Here is a 20,547-nt window from a genome sequence, read left to right as displayed (position 1 = left end):
AGTAAACAAAATATTGGGTCATTCCCCAGTCTATACTGTCTCTTCAAGATTGCATTTTTTGTCTGTTGGAGATGCTATTTCAGAACCAATGGGCAATATAGAAATCTCGGTGATACTAGGCAAGACTAGAAATAGGATCTTCATTCATGGAAGGAGATGGAGACATTTTTATTTTCCAGAATCCATCTTAGGTAAAGCACTATGTGTGTTTCATTGGAAAATGCTGCTCAGAGTGAAAAGAAAGCTAGAGAGTCATTCTCAAGCAATAAAAAAATATACTACTACACCATAAATCACAAGAGCCAGAAAAGCTAAATATGAGAAGGCAGGAGAAGGAATGCAGAGACGGGTGAGCTGATGAGACAGGGGAAGTCTGTGACTTAAAAGGGGTAGTGGTCTAAACAATCAGAAGCAATTGGAAAGGCCTCATGGTTATGGGGGCACTTGAGCTTGGTTTAATAAATAAGCAGGAAAACAATTTTTTAATTTTAGGATATGGTAAAGGTAGAAACAATGTGTTGTTACAGTTGGGAAATAGTAAAGATTTTTAATTATCTGAGAATGGAGGCTGTCCTTTTGTAATGTTAAATGAAGCTAATTGGCGTCTTTGGTGTTATTTCTGGTTGAGTTTCCCAACCCTGTGATCTTTACCTAAGATCACGAAGAAGAGCAGACAAATGAAGAAAAGGGAAAAAAAAAAAAAAATCTCCAAAAAAGGCTTTGTCTAGAGAAGAGGTCCACAAACTTTTTCTGAGGGCATTTGATACTGGTACAAGCATGCAACTCTCTCGTAGCACAGAAGGAGCTGTGGACAAAGCAGAAGCAAATGGCCATGGCTCTATACTTATAAAAATTCATTCATAGAGGTGGTGGTCCAGATTTGGTCCACAGGCTACACTTTGTCAACTCCTGGTCTGGAGGGAAAAGGCATCCTAATATAGGCTAGGGGTAGAAGAAGAAAGATTAAGCTTCCAGAGAATGATTCTAAATTGTGCAAACCACAGTAGTGGACATCCTCATTAATGTTGGGTTGAAATTCTATGAAAATTTAAGGAAGAAAGGAAACAGTATGGTATGGAGATGATAGGTAAGTGAGTTTTTTTTTTTTTTTTTTAATGCAGAAAGAAGAGTTCCCCGGTGGCCTAGCAGTTAAGGATCTGACATTATCACTTCGTGACTTGAGTCACTGCTGTGTCAAGGGTTCAGTCCCTGGGCCCAGAACTTCTGCATGCTGCAGACATGGCCTAAATAAATGAATAAATTAAAATTCAAAAAGAAATGTGTGTTACTGTACATGAAAAAAAAATAAGATTCAAATGAAATGAGAGACCAAGCCTCTTTGAGGAGGCTAAATGAAGAAGAAAAGCCAGAGCATGGAGGTCAGATCATTCAGAGAGATATCAAAGATGGGGGCAGAAGGAGTACAGTGGTAAAATAACAATAGGTGATAATATGAGCTCAAATAAAAGGGCAATAAAAGGGCAAATAAAGGGAACTTGGGTTCTTAATTCTACTGGGGCAATTTCTTTGAACCAGGAGCCCCCCAGCCTCATTAAGCAAGGCCTGCTTTTTCTTTTAGCAGCTTCTTCCAATTTTCTACTCAAGCTCTAATCAATTATCCCAAGGCTGAGAGGCAATGAGAAAATCAGAAATGGTGAGGGGAGATGGACCTCTGTTGGTGTTTTTGTGCCCCTCCTCAGCACCAGGCCCAGTTGACATCTCTCCTGACTTCTGAAAGCTCTGTCTATTCTGTGAGGTATGGCCAGTCCCATAGGCACAGCATGGTGTCCAATCTACAGAGTATTAAGTCTTGTAGGTGTCATTAAGGCAATGTTCCTAGCTGATATAACGAATGCAGCCAGCAGGAGATATAGAGAATTGAGTTTATCAAGGGGATTGTAGTAGTCTTATTATCTAGTTTAACAATTTGGGGATCACCAAATCACATATCATCATCACTCCCTTTCTGTCAATGTTTTCCCCTTCTTTTTCAAGACCTGCCACTGAATCATTTCACAGTAGGCTTTAATGACAGTGGATATAGGGATTCACTGTGGTTTCATAATAAAGCTGCAGCTGACAGGCTTGTCTAAAGAATTACAAGGTCTCTTTCCCAAGCACAGTGAAATCACATCAAAAATAACGCCTAGGATTTAAAAATAAAGGGTGCTTGGATACAACCTGCAAGAACCAAAATCTCTCTTAGTTTTTCTTCCAGAGTGATTCCTGAGCCTTGAGACGATGCTCTTGGAGTGAAGTGAATGTGAGGTGAGGTCTGGTTATGGTAGAACTCATTGTACCTGTGGCCTCCGTCTTCAACCCAGCCCAGGTCACGTCCTATTCACATCCATGTGCAGCCAGCTCCTGGCTCAGTGCTTCAACCTAAGAGATGCTCAGTAAATGGGAGAAAGGTTGGATGGATGCATGATTGCAAATTTGCCTTGTGCTTCTCAGATCTTGGGAGGAAGCTGGTTAATTTCCTCTCCTCTTCTTATTTAGTCTTTACTTTGCAAATCACCAACAGGATTGGGATGCATTCCAAAGAGGGATTTTTATTTAGCAATGTGAAAACTAGGCAACCTGTTTTCTTATCTCCAGTCATATTTGAACCATTTGATAAGGAAATAGTCTGAATTCATAGATCATAGTTCTGTACATCAGCCTAAAGAGTATGACCTTGAGACTTGACTTACTTTTTAGAGAGGCTTGTTAATGTCCATGCTATGGCCAGTTCTAATCACAACTTTAATTACTTTATAATTACACAAGTACCATGGTGTGGTTAGATGTTTCTCACTGAGGAAAAGACACACCATCCTCTTGATCATACTTTCCTCAAGCTCCACCTTTGTCATCTCTCTGCTTTTTCTCCAGGTAATTAAAATCGATGAAATTCAGGACTAAATCCAATGGTTAAATAATTTATTGTATAGTTAACAGACAAGCTGTACTCTTCACTTATTGAAGGTACAATTAAAAACACATAAAACTTTAATTCATACAATGTTTAATTGGTAGGTTTGAAGCCAATTATGGTACCAATGTTCTTTTTTCCCAATTTTAGCTCCTACGTTATTTTTCATTAAAAATGCTAAATGAAAAGAAATTGTCATTAAGTATCAGGAAAAGCTGTCACTGAGCCTAGCAGGTGGTATCTGTTAGCAAAGCTAAGTTCACTTAGGAAATGGTTCCAATGGAATTATTTCTTGATAACCACTGTCAGGCAACACACCAGCACGCATGCATGTGCGCGCGCGCGCACACACACACACACTGCAATATTCTATACTAAAAGCTTAAGCATATATCCAAGGCAGGATACTGTAAAGTATCAAAATATTTTTAAAAATCCATAATGAAACAAACGTATTAACACTTACAAGACAATAAAATTGGTACTGTGAGAAAAGAACAAATATTCCCCACTCCCCCTAAGACAAAGGATTCCTCACTCAGTTTAACATGTTCATTGCTGCTGGATGGTGTCTCCTCCCCATTTTTTTGTCTTGTCCTCTTCCCAAGAGAGATTTCACAACTAAGAAAAAATTTAAAAAATCAAAGCCATTGGTAAGACTGAACCAGGAAATTTATCTCTTCCTCTTTCTGCTTTAATATTTCACAGGAGGAGTTCCCGTCCTGGCGCAGTGGTTAACGAATCCGACTAGGAACCATGAGGTTGTGGGTTTGGTCCCTGCCCTTGCTCAGTGGGTTAACGATCCAGGCGTTGCCATGAGCTGTGGTGTGAGCTGTGGTGCAGGTTGCAGACGCGGCTCGGATCCCGCGTTGCTGTGGCTCTGGTGTAGGCCAGTGGCTACAGCTCCAACTCGACCCCTAGCCTGGGAACCTCCATATGCCACGGGAGTGGCCCAAGAAATAGCAAAAAGACAAAAAAAAAAAAAAAAAAAAAAAAAAAAATTCGCAGGAGAGGGCTGTAGTTGCCACTTACAGTCAATCAAGGGAACTTAAAAAAATAATAATCCCTTCTCTTTTTGCTTTATTCCTTTTCTCCAATTTCAATACTTTCCAAACTTCTTTAATTAAAGACCCAGAGTGAGAAAATATTTTACATTGAGGACTATACACGACAGATGTAGGGTAGGCTAGAAATCATGCTGCCCCAAGGAAAAATCAAAATGATCTCACAATTCTACAGACATCTGTTTTACCTGGGGACAGTATTTTCCAGTATTTACGTGCTAATGGATCCATGAGTTGTATCAGAATGTTTGTTATTGTATGTTACTCAACCACCTTTCAGGCTTTCCATCTGTCTTTCCTAAAATTCCATGTTGGAAGGAACCTTAAGTATTTTATTTTATACTCTTCCAAGGTGGAGATGGCCTTTAAACAGCCAAGCAATGTCATGGTTCAGCTTCTGTTTGAAATTTTCTAGCGAAAGAATGCTTGCTGTTAGCAGGCATCACTTCCCACTGGGGAAAGCTTTCAATTTTAAGCAAGAACTTTTCTGTGATTTCCAGCTCTTAGCATGGATTAGGGGTCTAGTTTTGGAAATAAGGCCATTTTTTTTTTATCCTGGTACAGCGGTTTTTCAACTTCTGCAGTCCTGACACTTTCAGAGGAAACTTCTTTGTTGGTGGCTGGGAAGCTTCTTTGTTGTGGGGGGCAGGGGTGCTGTAGGATCCCTGCCCTTTTTCCCACTAGGTGGCAGTAGTACTCCACCATCTCCCCCACCCACTCCCCCTCCTACCCCCTCACCAGCTGCCACAATAAAAAATGCCCCTGGGGTCTGTGTATGTGGGGGTGATTACTCCTGTTTGAGGGCCACTGTCTAGAAAATGAGAGCTGGTTTGCAGAAAAATTTGGGCTCAAACCCGGGCTTCTAGCTTACTTTTTCTGTATTCTTTTAACATAGACTCTCATTTAAAAGAGATGGCTTTAGACCTATAAATGGGACAGGGATTAGGATCCTATGTTCTAAATGAGTGTATTTGATGTCACCTGGTGTCACTCACTCAGTGGACCTGCTTCTACACTTTCACAACATCAGGTGCTCACCAAACTGGGACATTGGACTAAAATCTCTAAGAGTTTTTTTTGTTGTTGTTGTTGTTGTTATTTTGCTAAATTTCTGTGAATTTATGTATTACATAATGAGACAATTTAAAGATAAGTCATGACATCATCTCTGCCATGGTTTGGTCTGCCTGTCAATAAATAGACACTCTGGATATAGCTTCTGGTTGGACATTTTGCTAATTTCACACCCTGCTGTCCTATTCACCCACATTCCCTTTCAAATATTAATGGATTTTATTAGAACTATATTGGAGTTTTTGGTGCTTTAGCAAATTTGCCTAAGTTTTGAGTAGTCTTCCCCAACTATATTTTTCTCCATGAGCACTATTATTTTTAGTGATCAATTTTGTGGAATGTAAGGTCTCTCAGGAACACATATATTGTGTTATTACTGTGATAACTTGTAGTTTAAAAAAGTAAAATAGTGCCAAAAGTCTTATAAAAATAGTCCTAGATTTCTGTCTCAAAATGTTAGAAACATTTCTTTATCCCCAGTGTTCTAAGATTTCATGATGTGCCTTTTTGTGGGTCTGTTTTCATTCATTTCACTAGACACTCAGTGGGTATTTTTTAATCTGGAGTTATAAGCCTTTCACTTTGGAATTTTTTCCTCATGTCATTTCTTTGATAATTCTCCTTTCACCATTTTTTTCTAGAACTTCTATTAATACAATGAAAGTGGAAAAAGATTTAAATGAAACTTCCTCAGTTATATAATCTGAACCATAAAAATAGAAGTGAAAGGAGGCTCATGCCAGGTGTTAGTCTAAGAGTTGGCATATATTTGTTGGAGGTTTATTGCAAGGAAGTCTTGCTCTTATTTGTTTAAATTTTTCAAAAGCTAAAAGTCAAAAAAGCCAAAATAACTTAGATCATTTCAAAAAATTATTTGCATAGTGTGTTTGAGTAAGAAGGAAGTTAGACTATTAAGACTTACTAGGAAAGATAAAATTAGACTATCTATAAGGGGAAGATGAATGAGGAAGTTGCATTTGGGTAGTATCCTCTTTACCAGCCAGTTGTTGCTGGGGCTGTGGGCTGAGTAACTCAGAGCATCTCCTTCTCTAAGGAACAGCACTGCCTTTTCTGAGTGGCTATGCACCTTCTTCTCAGGGCTCAGAACTCAAACAATAACTGACTGACATGAGGGTAAACAGTCTGGATGTTTGTTCAAAGTGGGATTGATTTGGTGGGCTGTGTGTATTTTACATTTTTCACCAGAGGACCAGATGGAAGGAACTCTCCAATTGAGATCAGACTCCTGTGCAGGTTTCTTGCCCTGACCTGTGCTGCTTATCCCATTTTTCCTGAAAGCTCTCCCTCAATCTACCACTAGAACAAGAATGCCCATCTCAGGGTCTGCTTCTTACAAACCAAACTTAGGCTCATGTGCCTACATGAAGAAGAGCCAGTCTACCCACACTGGTGAAGAAAAGCACAGCATTTATTTCAGGGTGCCAAGCAAGGAGTCTATGTAGCTGGTGCTCAAAAGGCTGGAACTCCATGATGGCTTTCAGGGAAAGGTTTCTAAAGAGAGGCAGGGGAGGGGTATGTTGTGGGGTGTTGAATCAGCTCATGGACATTCTTTTGATCTGTTGATGGTGAGGTAATTGGGAGTCAACCTCATCAACCTTCTGATTCCAACCAATCTGGTGTCTATGTGCTTGTGGGCAGCATACAGTTAACTTCTTTCACCTGGTGGGTGTTTCAGTATCTGCAAAAATAGCTCAAAGGACATGACTCAGATATTATTATATCCCTTGAGGAGGAACTAAATGTCCTTGATTTTGTTTAATGGCTAAAGTATTATTATTTTGTCTGGCTTGACTGTTTTCCTTTCTTTCTGCACTTTCTGTTCTCAAAGTTTATCCTTTAGAACTGAGGGAAAGCCTAGGAGGTTAAAGGTTTCTACAGACAAGAGGCAGGCGAAGGACATGGTAGGGATCTGACCTGGGCTGAGTAGCTGGCCTAAGACAAAAGCTATACTTTGAAATTCAAAGAGCTCTTCTTTCCTCTCTGATTATTCCTGTTTATAGTTTCCTGTACTGGCGACACTAATGACATATTTTAAAAAGTTTTGTTTCCTGCAACTTCTCTATTTTCTTTTTATCTGTGTGCTTTGGTCTTTCCTTCACAGTGAAGGTTTTCCTCAAATGTCTGGTGATTTTTGTCTACCCATTCCTATTTAAGGTAGGAACAATAAAGCATGGTTTGGAAGTTCTGTGTGGATGATGGACATGTGTCCTTTGTGGACATCATTTGTAAGAAAGTTTAATGGTCACTGGCTTATCAGTAGATATGCCCAAATATTTTATCTTTTGAGTGGTTCAATGTCTTGAGAATAGGGTTATCTTCTCTCTTACCTCTCTCACATTTTGTAAGCTTGGTTACCTGGCAGGTCTTCTGGAGCAGTGGGGGAAGGGTCCACAGAGTCATTATTCAGTGGGCAACTTTGGCTTCATCCCTTTGTTTCAATATAATTCCTTATCATTGCCGATGATGTTAAGGCTAACATATTGGCCTCCAGAGCCTCTCTGGTCCTATTTTTCTAGAAAATAAACCCAACCATCTCCTGGCAAGAATCAGGAAGGATAAGAGATAACCAAATGTCTGATTCTTATTATAGGGACTTTCAAACAAGCACCCCTCCTTTTTTTTTCTAGTCTCATCACTGTCCACTATTCACCCTTCCTGGATAGCTTTGCTTTTTATTATCCCCATCAGCACACATTTTGTCTAGAATAGATCTTTCTACAATATTTTACTTACTTAACAAAAACTTCTATAGTGTTAATATATACTAGTGCAGGTTTCAGCACTCTGCAAATATAAGTCATTTCACTAACACAATGAGGCAATATTATTATCCCATTTTTCAAATGAGGAAATTGAGCACAAATGAGGAACCTGAGCCCAAGTGACATCGCTATGAAATGGCAGTGCCACATCTTGAATCCAGGCAATTGGTGTAATAGTTCTTGTTCTGGTCACCATGTGACTGTTGCTCTAATGTTGGGTCACTTATCACTTAGCCAAATCTTATTATGGCCTGGGGTTACAGATATCCGAGTTTCATTGAAGGTAGAATTTTTATTTCCACCCTTATTGTTTTGGAGTAAATCTCAAGAGGAGGAGCTCATCAGGTGAGCTCCTTTTGTGGTTAATTTTAGATTAGGCATAGTTATTTTCCTTAAAGTCCTAGCATCTGGTTAAAGGGATAATAATATTAAAACACAACAACTTGGGGAAAAAAAAAGAATAAATTCTTCCAGTTGCACATGGTAAGATTCTGGGGCTTTTGATAGCCTCTCTCAGTCTGGTCAATTCCTCTGATAATTTTTAATGACCTCATTGAGATAGCATTGTAATGTTACATAAGTGAATTATAAATAAACTCTATATTTAAAGAGTAAGGCATAGTAACTTTTGTCACATCATGGTTAAACCATCATCAAAATCTACATAATGAATATATTCATCACACCAACAGTTTCTTTGTGCCCCTTGGCAACCTTTCCCTCAGATTGCCCCCAGCCAACTCCCCATTCCTGGGACTCATCCCCGGAGACCTGATCTACTTTCTGTCACTACTGACTAGTTTGCATTTTTGAGAATTTTATAAAAGTGGAATCATGGAATCATAAAATATGTGCCTTCTCTTATCTTCTTTTGCTCAGAATACTTATTTTGAGAGTCATCCATATTTTGCATGTATTGATGGTTTATTCCTTTTTATTGCTGAGCAGTGGTCTATTGTATGGATAGGCCACATTTGTTCATCTATTCACCTGTTGATGGATATTTGGCTAGTTTCAGATCTTTAGCTGTTATAAATATAGCTGCTATGAACATTTGTATATCAATCTTTCAATGAACACATGTTTTTATTTCACTTGGAGAAAATCCTGGCAATGGAATGGACGGAACATTTAATTTTATAAGAAACTGCCAAATTGTTTTCCAAAGTTGACACACTGTGTTACATTCTCAGTAATGTAGGAGCATTCCAGTTTCTCGATGTTCTTCTCTATACCCTAGTCAATATTTTTTGTAATCAGTCAATTTCAGACATCTGATAGGTTATTTCATTAAGGTTTTAATTTGCATTTCCCTAATGACTTATGATGTTTAGAACTTTTCCATGTACTTACTTACCATCATTTATCTTTTTTTGGCAAAGCATTTGTTGAATTTTTTGCCCAATTATTATATTTTTCATCAATGAGATTTAAGAATTGTTCCTTATATGTTCTGAATACAAATCTTTTATCAGATTCATGATTTGCAAATATTGCTTTTTGTATGTGGTTTTTCTTTTTGTTTCTCTTAATAATGTCTTAATAATGAGGTCAAATTTAAAAGCTTATTTTATTGCGTATGCGTTGGTATTATATGCAAGAATTTTTTAGCTAATCCACGTTCATCAGATGCATATCTATCTATCTATATGTGTGTATGTATATATCTATATAGTTACGGCTGCACCTACGGCAAGTGGGAATTCTTAGGCCAGGGACTGAATCCAAGCCACAGCTGTCCTAGGCCATAGCTGCAGCAGCACTTTAACCTACTATACTGGGCTGCAGATTGAACCTGTGACTTATAGGAATCCAAGCTGCTGCAGTAGGATTTTAACCCACTGTGCCACAGCAGGTGCTCTAGATTCTCTCATTATTTTTTTTCTAGAAGCTTTAGATTGTACATCAAGGATTATAATCCATTTGTAACTTATTTTTGTATATGGTAAGAAGTATGGATCAAAGTTATTCCTCTTGCATATGAATATCAATTGTTTCAATGTCATTTTTTGTAAAGGATCTACTGAATTCAATTTTCAAAAATCAATAGAACATATAATTATGAGTATATTTTTCAGTTATATTCTGTTTTATTAATCTAGTTGTCTATGTTGTTACTAATACCTCACTCTTTTTTTTTTTTTTTTTGGAGCCTTAAAAATAAGTCTTGAAATCAGGTGGTATTAGTCCTCTAATTTAATTCTTTGTCAAATATACTTTGATTATAATAGATTCTTTTCATTTTTGATATAAATTTTCAAGTCAAGTTGTTGATTTCTGCTAAAAAAAAATTCTTCTGGATTTTGACTGAGTGTGTTGAATCTATAGAGCAACTGGGGAGGATCGACATAGGGAACAACTGTGGGTCTTTTAATTCATGCTCTTTCCACTTATTTAAATCTTTAATTTTTCTCAGCAATGTTTTGTAGTTTTCAGTGTAAAGATTTGATAGATACTTGGTCAGAATTATTCTTAAGTATATCCTATTTTTCAGTGTTATCGTCAATGACTTTTTTTATTTTTAAATTTCCAATTATTCATTGATAACATATAGAACATAAAATTGATTTTTGTATATTGATCTTATATTTTGCAACTTTGGTAACCTTGCTTACATTTTAGTAGCTTTTGACATACATATTTCATAGGATTTCTACATAGGCAATCAAGTATTTGTGAATTAGACAGTTCTGCTTCTTCTGCTACTGTCACTTACATTAACCTTATCTATGGTCCAGTTCTAGTCTATAAATTAAGATATGCAGAAACAGAGGTCCAAAGAGAATGAATTCACCAGGTTCATGTTACCTGAGAAAGACAGATTCTGAATTGAACTAAAGTCTCCTGACAATGAAATCTCATGTATTCCCACAAATTATTACTGCCTCTTGGGAATAAGATCCTCACTCAAGCTGTCCTAAATAAAAAGGTGCTTAATCTCTTCTCATCAAGAAATATCACAAAGGACAGTGCCTCACTCTCACTTTTAAGTATATTTCTGCTAGTCAATTGCCTACCTTAAAGTAAATTTCTGAAACAAATTTGGGGAAATCTCAAAAAGGACCTTGTTCTATCTAGTCCTAAATCCTATCTTAGGCCCTAATTGATTCTACTTCCCTCTTCCCTTTTCATAGGTTTCAAGGAAGTGGGTGTCATCCCACTTTCCTTTCCTTTAGAAATTGCTAACACCTCTCTTCCTTTTGGGATCTTTCTCTGGCAAGCCTGCCTGAAGAGTCTGAAGCTATATTTCTGCTTTCTTCTTAATGTCCTGAAGATAAGCACATAGACCCTTTTTATTTTAAGAAGTTCAGTGCTAATCACTATGGGGAAACAGATGGTAATAGCAAAAATAGCATTACCAGGAAAGTTACAAAGGTTCTAGAAATTTTACAAAATTCTTACAGTTTTATTCCCTTGTCCATGTTTCTTGGCGCCCCCTAAAGTGCTAACAATCAGTTTTTTGTTTACTGTTTCATTGTTTATAGGTAGGGCTCCTCTTCCACTTATAGGAAAGGAATTTCGCTTTACATGCCACACTCTTTCTAATCAGAGGATGCAACACATTTAAAGATTTAATAACGGGAAGCACTGTATTCTCTCAAGTGGGGAGTTTGTATCGCTGCAACTTTTCAAACTTGGTGACAGCCATAGCCCTGTCCAATAGTGATTGCTTAGGATATTTATACACTAAAACTCTAGAATTACACAGTTGAATCCACAACAGGAAGTCCTGGTAAATAAAATTCAGATTCCAAGTCCCATTAGGTAAGTTTCTAGAGACTAGGAAAACAGGCCAACTCTTATAGTTCTCAGAAATTAGTGGATAGACTTTAGGGTTTTCCGTTTCTGGGAGTTCAGAGAACAGGTAAGGATAGGGAGCCAATCCAGACTTATTACAACCAGAAACAAAATATTCTACAAAATAGAAAGTGGGGAGTTAAACACAGAGAGATGGAGCTTGGAAATGATGACATGGGTCAGATAAGAGAAGACATTAATGTGGTAGCAACATTGAAAGCTGATTCAGAATGGTGACTCTAAGTTGAACAGGAGTGAAGGCAGAATTCCTTTGGTGTTGCTAATTATAAAGGGTAATTTCTGAGAGTCAGGCCAGCAGAATGGCAACCTATCCTTGAAGGCTTTTGATATGTTGGTTCTGATTCTTCTTTCATTTAGCCTGGCTGCAAGATGATACCCTGTGCCAATTTTCCACATGGTCTTGGCTCACTTGAACCTGTTGCGTGAGTCGTAGATAGTTAGAGGTGGCATAAACACTGAACTATCTCTAGTTCAGTGCCTTCCCCTAACACATGATGAAAAAGATCTAAGTTTATGGAAAAAAAAAAAATGAGGCAAGTGTGACATTGTGATGGTCTGTGAGGTATGGGGGAGAGAAAGCAAACAGATATCATCAGGCCTTGAGGGGATTCCCATTCAAGTCCTTTCTGCATTGTGGATTCATCCTCTAGAATATCTGCCTTCCTTTTGTAATTGCATATTTTGAAGATCACAGGAGATAATGCTTGTGGAAGCTCTCTGCCAATTGTGAAGACAACAAAAAAATAAAGCCCAAGGCTCAGACAATTATGCATACACATTTTCAATCACAGACTGGGTAGTCCTAGGAATCAGACTAGAGAATGTGTGGAAGATTACATGTGGACACACATAAGGAAAAAGAAACAACCAGCAAATATCTGTAAGGAGAAAATCTAGGTGAAAAGGATGCAATTAAATAACAATAATGATAATTACCACCTGCTGAAGGAATATCATTTTCTCATCACATTTCATTCTCACAATGACCTTTACATGATTACCTCTATTTTATGAATGAAGTGACAGGCTCTGAGAGGTTAGGCAGACTCTCCAGGGCCAAGCAGGCAGAAAGAGCTGAGGCAGGGTTGGAACCCATCAGTTTCATTATAAGAAACCCATGGGCTTAACTAAACACATTTCCCTGTCTCCCTAATACAAATAAAAGCACTTGGAAGATGTTTAGATATAACATATTGTAAAAGGATGGTCTCTGTGTTCAGCCAACTGCTTCTGAACATGCGGTCAGCCTGACTTCATAACTCACCAACAAACTTCTGAGAGGTGGGTAGGTACTTACCAATGTGATGCCCCAGAGAAAGTGAGTGTTTCCAAGAACAAAGTAGGCTGTCCAGGCAAGGTCTCAGTCAAGTGCTCAACAAACCATCCAATTTCCTGCCATCCACAAATTTATGGGGTGGGGGGAAGAGAAGAGATTTCCTTTGACCTACTGTTTAGAAAATAGAGTGTGAAGTTGCCTCATTAAAAGGGGCCAATAGAACCTTGTATTTTACTGACAATTATGAGGGCTGCAGAGGCACTGGACCCAATGTCAGCAAATAAAGCTAATTAAGCTTAGAAATCTCCTTGCTGGTTTGGAGAAACAAAAAAACCACTTCTCACACCCAAGCTACCCACTCCCATGCAGGAATGTCTCATTAACATCAGACTTATGCTTATGTAAGAGCCAGGGATTTGCTGTCCAAGTGAAAGCAGCAACTATTTTGAGATTCCAGTGAGAACAGAATTAAGAGGAATGATAAATTTATGTTTGTTTTGCTAATAGCAGAAACTAGAACTGACAGACTTTGACAAAAACTGATTGACACTCCACCACCAGACTTATTGAAAGGAGATCAAACTGAATCTTCTGGAGGTCTTGAAAACCTAGCTTGGTGCTCACTTCTTAGAGTGGTTGTGAATATTGAATGATTTAATGTGCTGACTCTAAATGGAAGGCTCTCTCACCCTCCAACAGGTGTTTGGCAATGTCTAGAAAGATATGTATTTTTTATCGCCAGTAGGGTGCTACTGGCATCTAGTAGGCAGAGACCAGGGATGCTGCTAAACATCCTGCAATACACAAGAGAGACTCCCTCCCTTTCTGACCCACATACACGAAACAAAGAATTATCCAGTCCAAGATGTGAATAGTGCTGAGACTGAGAATGATTAGTCCTGCATCCTAGCCAAGGAAAACTCTTCAGATAGTACCTGGCACATAGTTAGCTCTCATTTAGTGTCAGCCATTGCTTCTATTACTACAGAGCCAGCACAACACACATACACACAATAAGTGAAGGAGAAAGATAAAGAACAGTGTCCATTCTATACATATTGATGCTGAGATGCCTTGGAAGAAATGATAAGTAGGTAGTATGCCATACAGGTCAGTACTTGGGGGAGAGACCTGCAACAAGACTTAAATGCAAATATTATCCAGCTGATAGTAGAGCCCATGGACATAGATAAGGTCCAGTACAGGGTATACAGAGTAAAAAAAAAAAAAAAAAAGATTAAACCAAAATAATTCCAGGATTTAAGGGACAAGCAGAAGGGAATTCAGGCAAAGAGATCAACAAGGGCAATTCAGAAATGGCAAGAAAACCCCTTCTGTTGTTGCTGCCACAAAGCAGTTGACATTTCAGTGGTCCAAACTGTGTAGCCGGGAACTCAATCTGGCTGTAACTGCTCCTGCTTCCAGAGACCAACTCCTACAAGGTTCCTGATTATTGGCATCCTTGTCTCCTGAGTCAAAGTCTTTTTGTATCTGAATGATGGAAGGCAGATCACTGATCATATCTGAACGGCAAGGGAGGATGGGAAAGAGAAATTCTAACATTTTTCCTCTTCTATGATGGCAGGTGGGACCTATTTCTCAGCACACTTCATAAGATGGAGATTCCCCAAACATAGGAAGGAATTTAGTTAGAAAAAGAATAACAAATGCTCATTACACAGAAATACTGCAGTCGGTGATGCTGAGAGATGATGGAGATGCATTACCATGGAAATAACTGAGAGAAAGGAGAACGGTTATCTTTCTATGTTGTTCTAAAACAGTAGAGAGTTTATACGGAGTTTGGCTAGAAAAGAGATAGAGAAACCTGTTCTACATTTGTGTTTTCACTCTACTGAAATCATTAATACACAAGTTATTCTTAACACTCCAGTTATCAAGTGATTATTTCTAGCCTATGTTTTAGCAATTTCTCTGTAGTATTTGTTAATTTTGATGCTTCCTATTGTTTAAAAGACTTTATTCTTTTGATTTCTGAGTTATGCTTGTTGATCTTTTTGGCTGGATTCTCTTTATAAGCTTGGCTCTTAAATCCTGAAGTTATCTTGGGTTTAATTCTTGTTTTTCTTTTCACTATGCACATTCTGTAGTTGATCTCGTCTATAGCCAACTCCCTACTTATCATCTATGCTTGACTGTTGCAAGGCACCTCAACATCAGCCTGTCTAGAATGGAAACCATTATCTTTCTCCTCCACCTATTTCCCCTATATATTGTACCCTATTTAGTGCTGCCAGTATTTTCCAAAACACCCAAGTAAGAATGGAAACATTCTAGATTTCTCCTTCCTTACTGCCTATGTCCAATCAATAATTATGTCCTTTTACTATGTCTCTGTCATATGTTGTCTCTGCTTCTTTCTCTCCACCCAAAACTTTTTCCTTACATGTCTTATACCCACAATAGCCAGTAAATTCCTTCAGATTAGGAATAGGTCTTATTCCACTTTATAACCACAAAACTGAGAAGTGAGACCACTTATATGTCAATATGACTGAACTATAAAGATAAGACTATCAATAAATAAGTTTGATGTTTGCTTCAGGCAATTCTGTCAAGCCTATTTATTCAGGAAACCAGTATGTTAATCTGGACAAACAGTTCTCTTATTGGCCAGCTCTTCTCACTGAGGCAAATTGCTCATGTATCAGACAACTGTTTTCTTATCAAGAAACTTAAATGTATATGTTTACCAATTTTAAACTATTGTAATCCATTTTTCCCAATTCTTACAACCTTCCCACCTTAAAAGACTCACATTAAATCATTTTAATCCAGTCTCCAAAACCCTATAAATGTCTTTCCCTATCTTCCCCTGCGACACACTAAGAAGACTGCCAATATGGTTTTCTCCCTTGTTGTGGTTCATCTAATAAAATTAAATTCTGCATTGCCTGCTCAGGTTTCTCTGGTGGAGTCTGTGAAGGAGTCAACAGTCAACAAGCATAGTTCCTAACACATAATAGAAGCTCTCAACAAAGTTTTTTCTTGTTTGTTTTTCATTCAGTAACTAGGCAGAACTTTGGGTAGGGTGTTTATAAGAGAAATGTAGAAGGGAAAGATATACATGGTTTTGTTCATCTATATGGAAGGGATCCTGCATGACCTGGCAGAAGTATTTCATGGTTCTCATTTGGTAAGGAAACACTGATCTCATATCAGCAACAATAAACCTGGGTGCTGAAGATACATGGCATTTCCTATTGCTCAATCTGAAATAATTATAGACATGAATATGCAGTATTTCTTATTTTCACTTTACCCTGGGCCAGGCTGTGACAAGCAAAATGAATCCTTATTGTTCTCCTAATCCATTTTCTACTGTATTCATCTGAATCCTCCCAATACTTCTGCTTCTAAGAATCTAGCCTCTTAACTAGCAGTCAGGATTAGAAATTTTTCCCCTAAACTAATCTACATTAAAGTACTGCCTTTTTTTTTTTTTTTAAGTGTTACCTTTAATAGGAGATGTTTGATTGTGAAAACACATTACTGTTTGGAATAAGTGAATGAATCAATATATTTTATTGCATGATCCAAAAATGAGCTTTTCAGAGGGTAGGGGGAAGAGAGGCAGATAAATTGTACATGATCTTTCATATTCTGAAAGGAATTGTCATGACACCCTAAATCCCTTAATTCCAGATACTAACAGGCCTTGCTATTCCCAGTCTGAGTTGTTTACCAGGTAAGAAATAGTGGACAAAGCAAATCCCCACTGAATTGCAGATGCTGATTTGAACAGTCTGCTTGACTAATGTACTAACTAAAATATACCCTTTGTAATCCTCTCCCATACAGATCCCCCAATCTTATGTATTACTATTCAAATCCATGCCTTTGCAAAATTCCACATTACTGTATATTATAAACTTTAAACACACAGTAACTTTTGAAACACCTAGAGAAGACAAGGTTCTATCATATATAACATACTCTTACTTACTCAGTTACTTGATGATAATCTTTCTGAAGTTAAAATCCTGAACTTAGCATGTTTTCATTTTTACCTTGACAGTATGCACGATGCTGAACAGAGCAGGTGTTCAATTCAAGGGTTTACTGAAGACATAAATTGATTTCCCTTGGGGAACTGAAATATAGAGGATGACAATAATTTTTTTAGGTCACGCAAAGAGCCAATAGTGATGTCTGATGTGATGATTCACATGGGTTTTCCTAGAGAACCCCTATTTATACCTGTTTTCCTCTTCAGTCCAACTTATAATTTTTCAGAACAGAAATATCCAAATTTGTATGATAAATTGTAAGATCACCTTTAGTCTAACATCTCTCTCTCTCTCTCTCTCCATTTGACTTATTAATTAGTTATTTTCATTTTTGGTTGGAAAATATTTTTCCTTGCATTAAAAAGCAGACTTCCTCTGGGAATGACAAAGTACAGAATAACTCAGAGTGTGAGACGTTCTCTCAATTTAATCTAGTGGGCATTTTGCCCCACAATTCAATGTCTCTCAGTATTTCACAGCCATGAACTGCTAGAGGATTTAAATGAAATCATTTGAAACAAGAAACTTTTCCTACACTTGCCAATCTTCCCTGCAATGTTTAAATAAATGATCATCCTTTAACCTCTATCAGGTTAAGGGAATGGAACTGGCCCTCTTTTTTATTTTTTATTTTTTCTTTACTAGAGTATAGTTGATTTACAGTGTTGTATCAATTTCTGCTGTGCAGCATAATGACCCAGTCATATATATATATATATATATATATATATATATACACATACACCTGTTTTTTTCTCATACTATCTTCCATCATGATCTACCTCAAGAGATTGGATATAGTTCCCCATGCTGTTTGTGGCTGGTAGATGGCCTGCCCTCATTTTTAAGAATCTTAGTGCTCAATGAAGTTGTCTGGTGATGAAGTTGGCCACTCAGTATGTGGACACATACGTTAGTTTCTACAGGTTGTCACGCAGGAGGAACAATGAAATTACCTGATATATCTTGCAAGAAACAGTGAGAATCTGCCAACATTTTCTCTTTCCAGAGGAAAAACTTCTTCTGAACTTTCAGTTTATGCTGAGGCTCAAGATTTGCCTGCATGGGCCAGTGGAAGCTGAACATTTATTCTTCAACAATTTTTATTTAGTATTTTCTATGTTAACAAGCTGAATTCTGATTTCTAGCAGACACTGAAATGGATAAAACAGAGTGTCAGTTTTCAAGCATCTTTTAATATATGGGTGGGGCTGAAAAGCTAAGATTCTATTTTCTCAAAGAGAAGGAAATGAAAGGAAATAATATTTTAGAGCCACACAATATTTTTTTTTGTCTTTTTAGGGCCACACCCACAGCATATGGAGGTTCCCAGGCTAGGGGTCTAATCGGAGCTGTAGATGCCAGCCCATGCCATAGCCACAGATCGGAGCCGTGTCTTCGACCTACACCACAGTTCAGGGCAACACTGGATCCTTAACCCACTGAGCAAGGCCAGGGATCGAACCTGTAACCTCATGGTTCCTAGTTGGATTTGTTTCTGCTGCACCATGACAGGAATTCTGAGTTACATAATTTTAAAAGGGCTCATGTTCATACGTTTTCAGATAATCTCTTGTCTACCCTCAAAGTTACACACAAAAAGGAAAATCATCTCTTCTAGGAGGGTTCTCTTTATATTATGTGGACTCATATTAATTTAGGAAAATTTTGTGGCTTAGAAATTATTGTCAGTTGCAGTTTTATTGCACAGGGCAAGTAACAAACCTGTTTGTTTAAAGGAGTGGAATAACAAATAATTCTTGAAATGGAAAAACACTCTTCAGATACAATTTCAGTATAGGCATAGCCTTCACCAAAGACAATGTCTATCAAGTCAAATTACTATTAATACTCTCCAGGGTGATAAATCCAAAATGCCACTTGGTAACTCCCTCCAGCATATAACAGCTTTTTTTTTTTTTTTTTTAAGGGTTTCACTCTTGGCATATGGAACTTTATGCCATATGGGGGCACATGGGGATCGAACTGGGGCTATAGTTGCCAGCCACAGCACCATCAGATCCGAGCTGCTTCTGCAACCTACATCACAGCTCACACAACGCTGGATACTTAACACAGTGAGTGAGGCCAGCGATCAAACCCTCATCCTCACGATAATGGATACTGGTTAGATTCATTACCACTGATCCACGGCAGGAACTCCATATAACAGCTTTTAATGGCAGTAAATATTTATTAGGAACAAATGTTGACTCTCCTTCATCCTATGAATGCTAGACTTAGTTCTTTTGTTTGGGGCTCAGTTGGTTGCTCTCCTAGGAAGAAGAGTGTTAAGGCTTCCATTAATTAAACCATTGGCACAGTTGTTGAGGATTGTTAGACACTGAATTATACCTTAGGAAATAAAACATGCTTGCAATAAACATAAGGGTAACAATTCCAGGTTATAGAAAAGCCAAAAGTATGGTCCAAGCAAAAAAAGTACAGTAGGAAGAGGGAGCCAGGACATAGATCTTGGAGAGAATATGATTCACAGAAGGTGTCAAAGCAGAGTAGCTGAGTAGAAGCTAGACAGAAAGGAGAGGTCATGAAGGGGAAAAAAAGCAGCATGGACAAAGTGTCATAAGAATGATTTTTTAGGGCAAAAGTTAATTTCATTTATTCCTAACACCAGAGGTAATATTCTCCTTGAGAATATTTGTTAAATAATTACGATGAGAATAATACATTCCTAGTAAAGAAAATACCAATATGTTTAAGATAGAAAGAACAGCAAAAATTATCTCTAATCATGGTATTTCTTGGTGGCCACTTTTGATGTTTAAGTGTAATTTATTCCAAGCTTATTCTGGGCAATTATAAAGCATGGTTTCAATCAAGTCTGTCATGTGGATTTTTAAATTTAACATTGAAGTAATAAGCATTGCCCACATTAACTATGCATTTATTTTATTCTATGAAGTACATCTACCATTATTTCATGTAATAATTCATATATAGTTATACCTTTGAATAATCTCACATTTTTATTATTAATCATTTTGCTATTAACATCTTTTACATAACCCTATTTTTCCATCATGCAGCTACTTAGAGGGTGAGCATAGAAAAATGGACAAAACCCCCCCAACTTTGGAGTTAGATCTAGCTTTCATTTTTATTTCTGCCACTTAAAACTGTGATCTTAGGCAATGCGTCTAACTTCTCTTGAGCCTTGGTTTCCTAAAATATAAAATTAGCATCACTATGGTTACTTTGTAGTCCTATTTTGAGAATGAGAATTAATAATTACAAAGTGTGAAGTACTTGGAGCAGTCTCTGGCACATAGTGGAGGCTCAATAAATAATGGTTATTATTGTCAATATTGTTATTAGTATTAAGCTTAATATTATATGACTCCCTTTGAGGATAACGGGGATTATTGTGCAAAATCATTTCTTGGAAGGTGTGGGGGGGATTCTATAAGGAAAACTCTGAAATAAATTCAGGGAAGTTCATAGCCTCATTTGGTAGGATCTGAGTATCTGCTCAAATCCTGCTTCTTTGCCTCCGGGGGCCTCCTCTTAGCTCCTTCTCTAAGAGCTGTTTATGATTTTAAACAAGACTTTTATTGAAAGCAATATT

General features: G+C 37.6%; 1 long non-coding RNA gene across 9 annotated transcripts in view; it reads left to right on the top strand.

Annotated features, from left to right (window-relative positions):
• LOC146404815 (uncharacterized) overlaps nt 1-20,547 on the top strand; it is a 779,473-nt gene that overhangs the window by 581,304 nt on the left and 177,622 nt on the right. The window lies entirely within an intron of this gene.

This window comes from Sus scrofa, chromosome 3 (genome assembly GCF_054392235.1).
Source record: "Sus scrofa isolate SSC_HxYL_T2T_F1_AM1 chromosome 3, Sscrofa_HxYL_maternal_Yorkshire_Landrace_v2.0, whole genome shotgun sequence".
Lineage (NCBI taxonomy): Eukaryota > Metazoa > Chordata > Mammalia > Artiodactyla > Suidae > Sus > Sus scrofa.
This window is presented reverse-complemented; position numbering and strand designations above follow the sequence as displayed.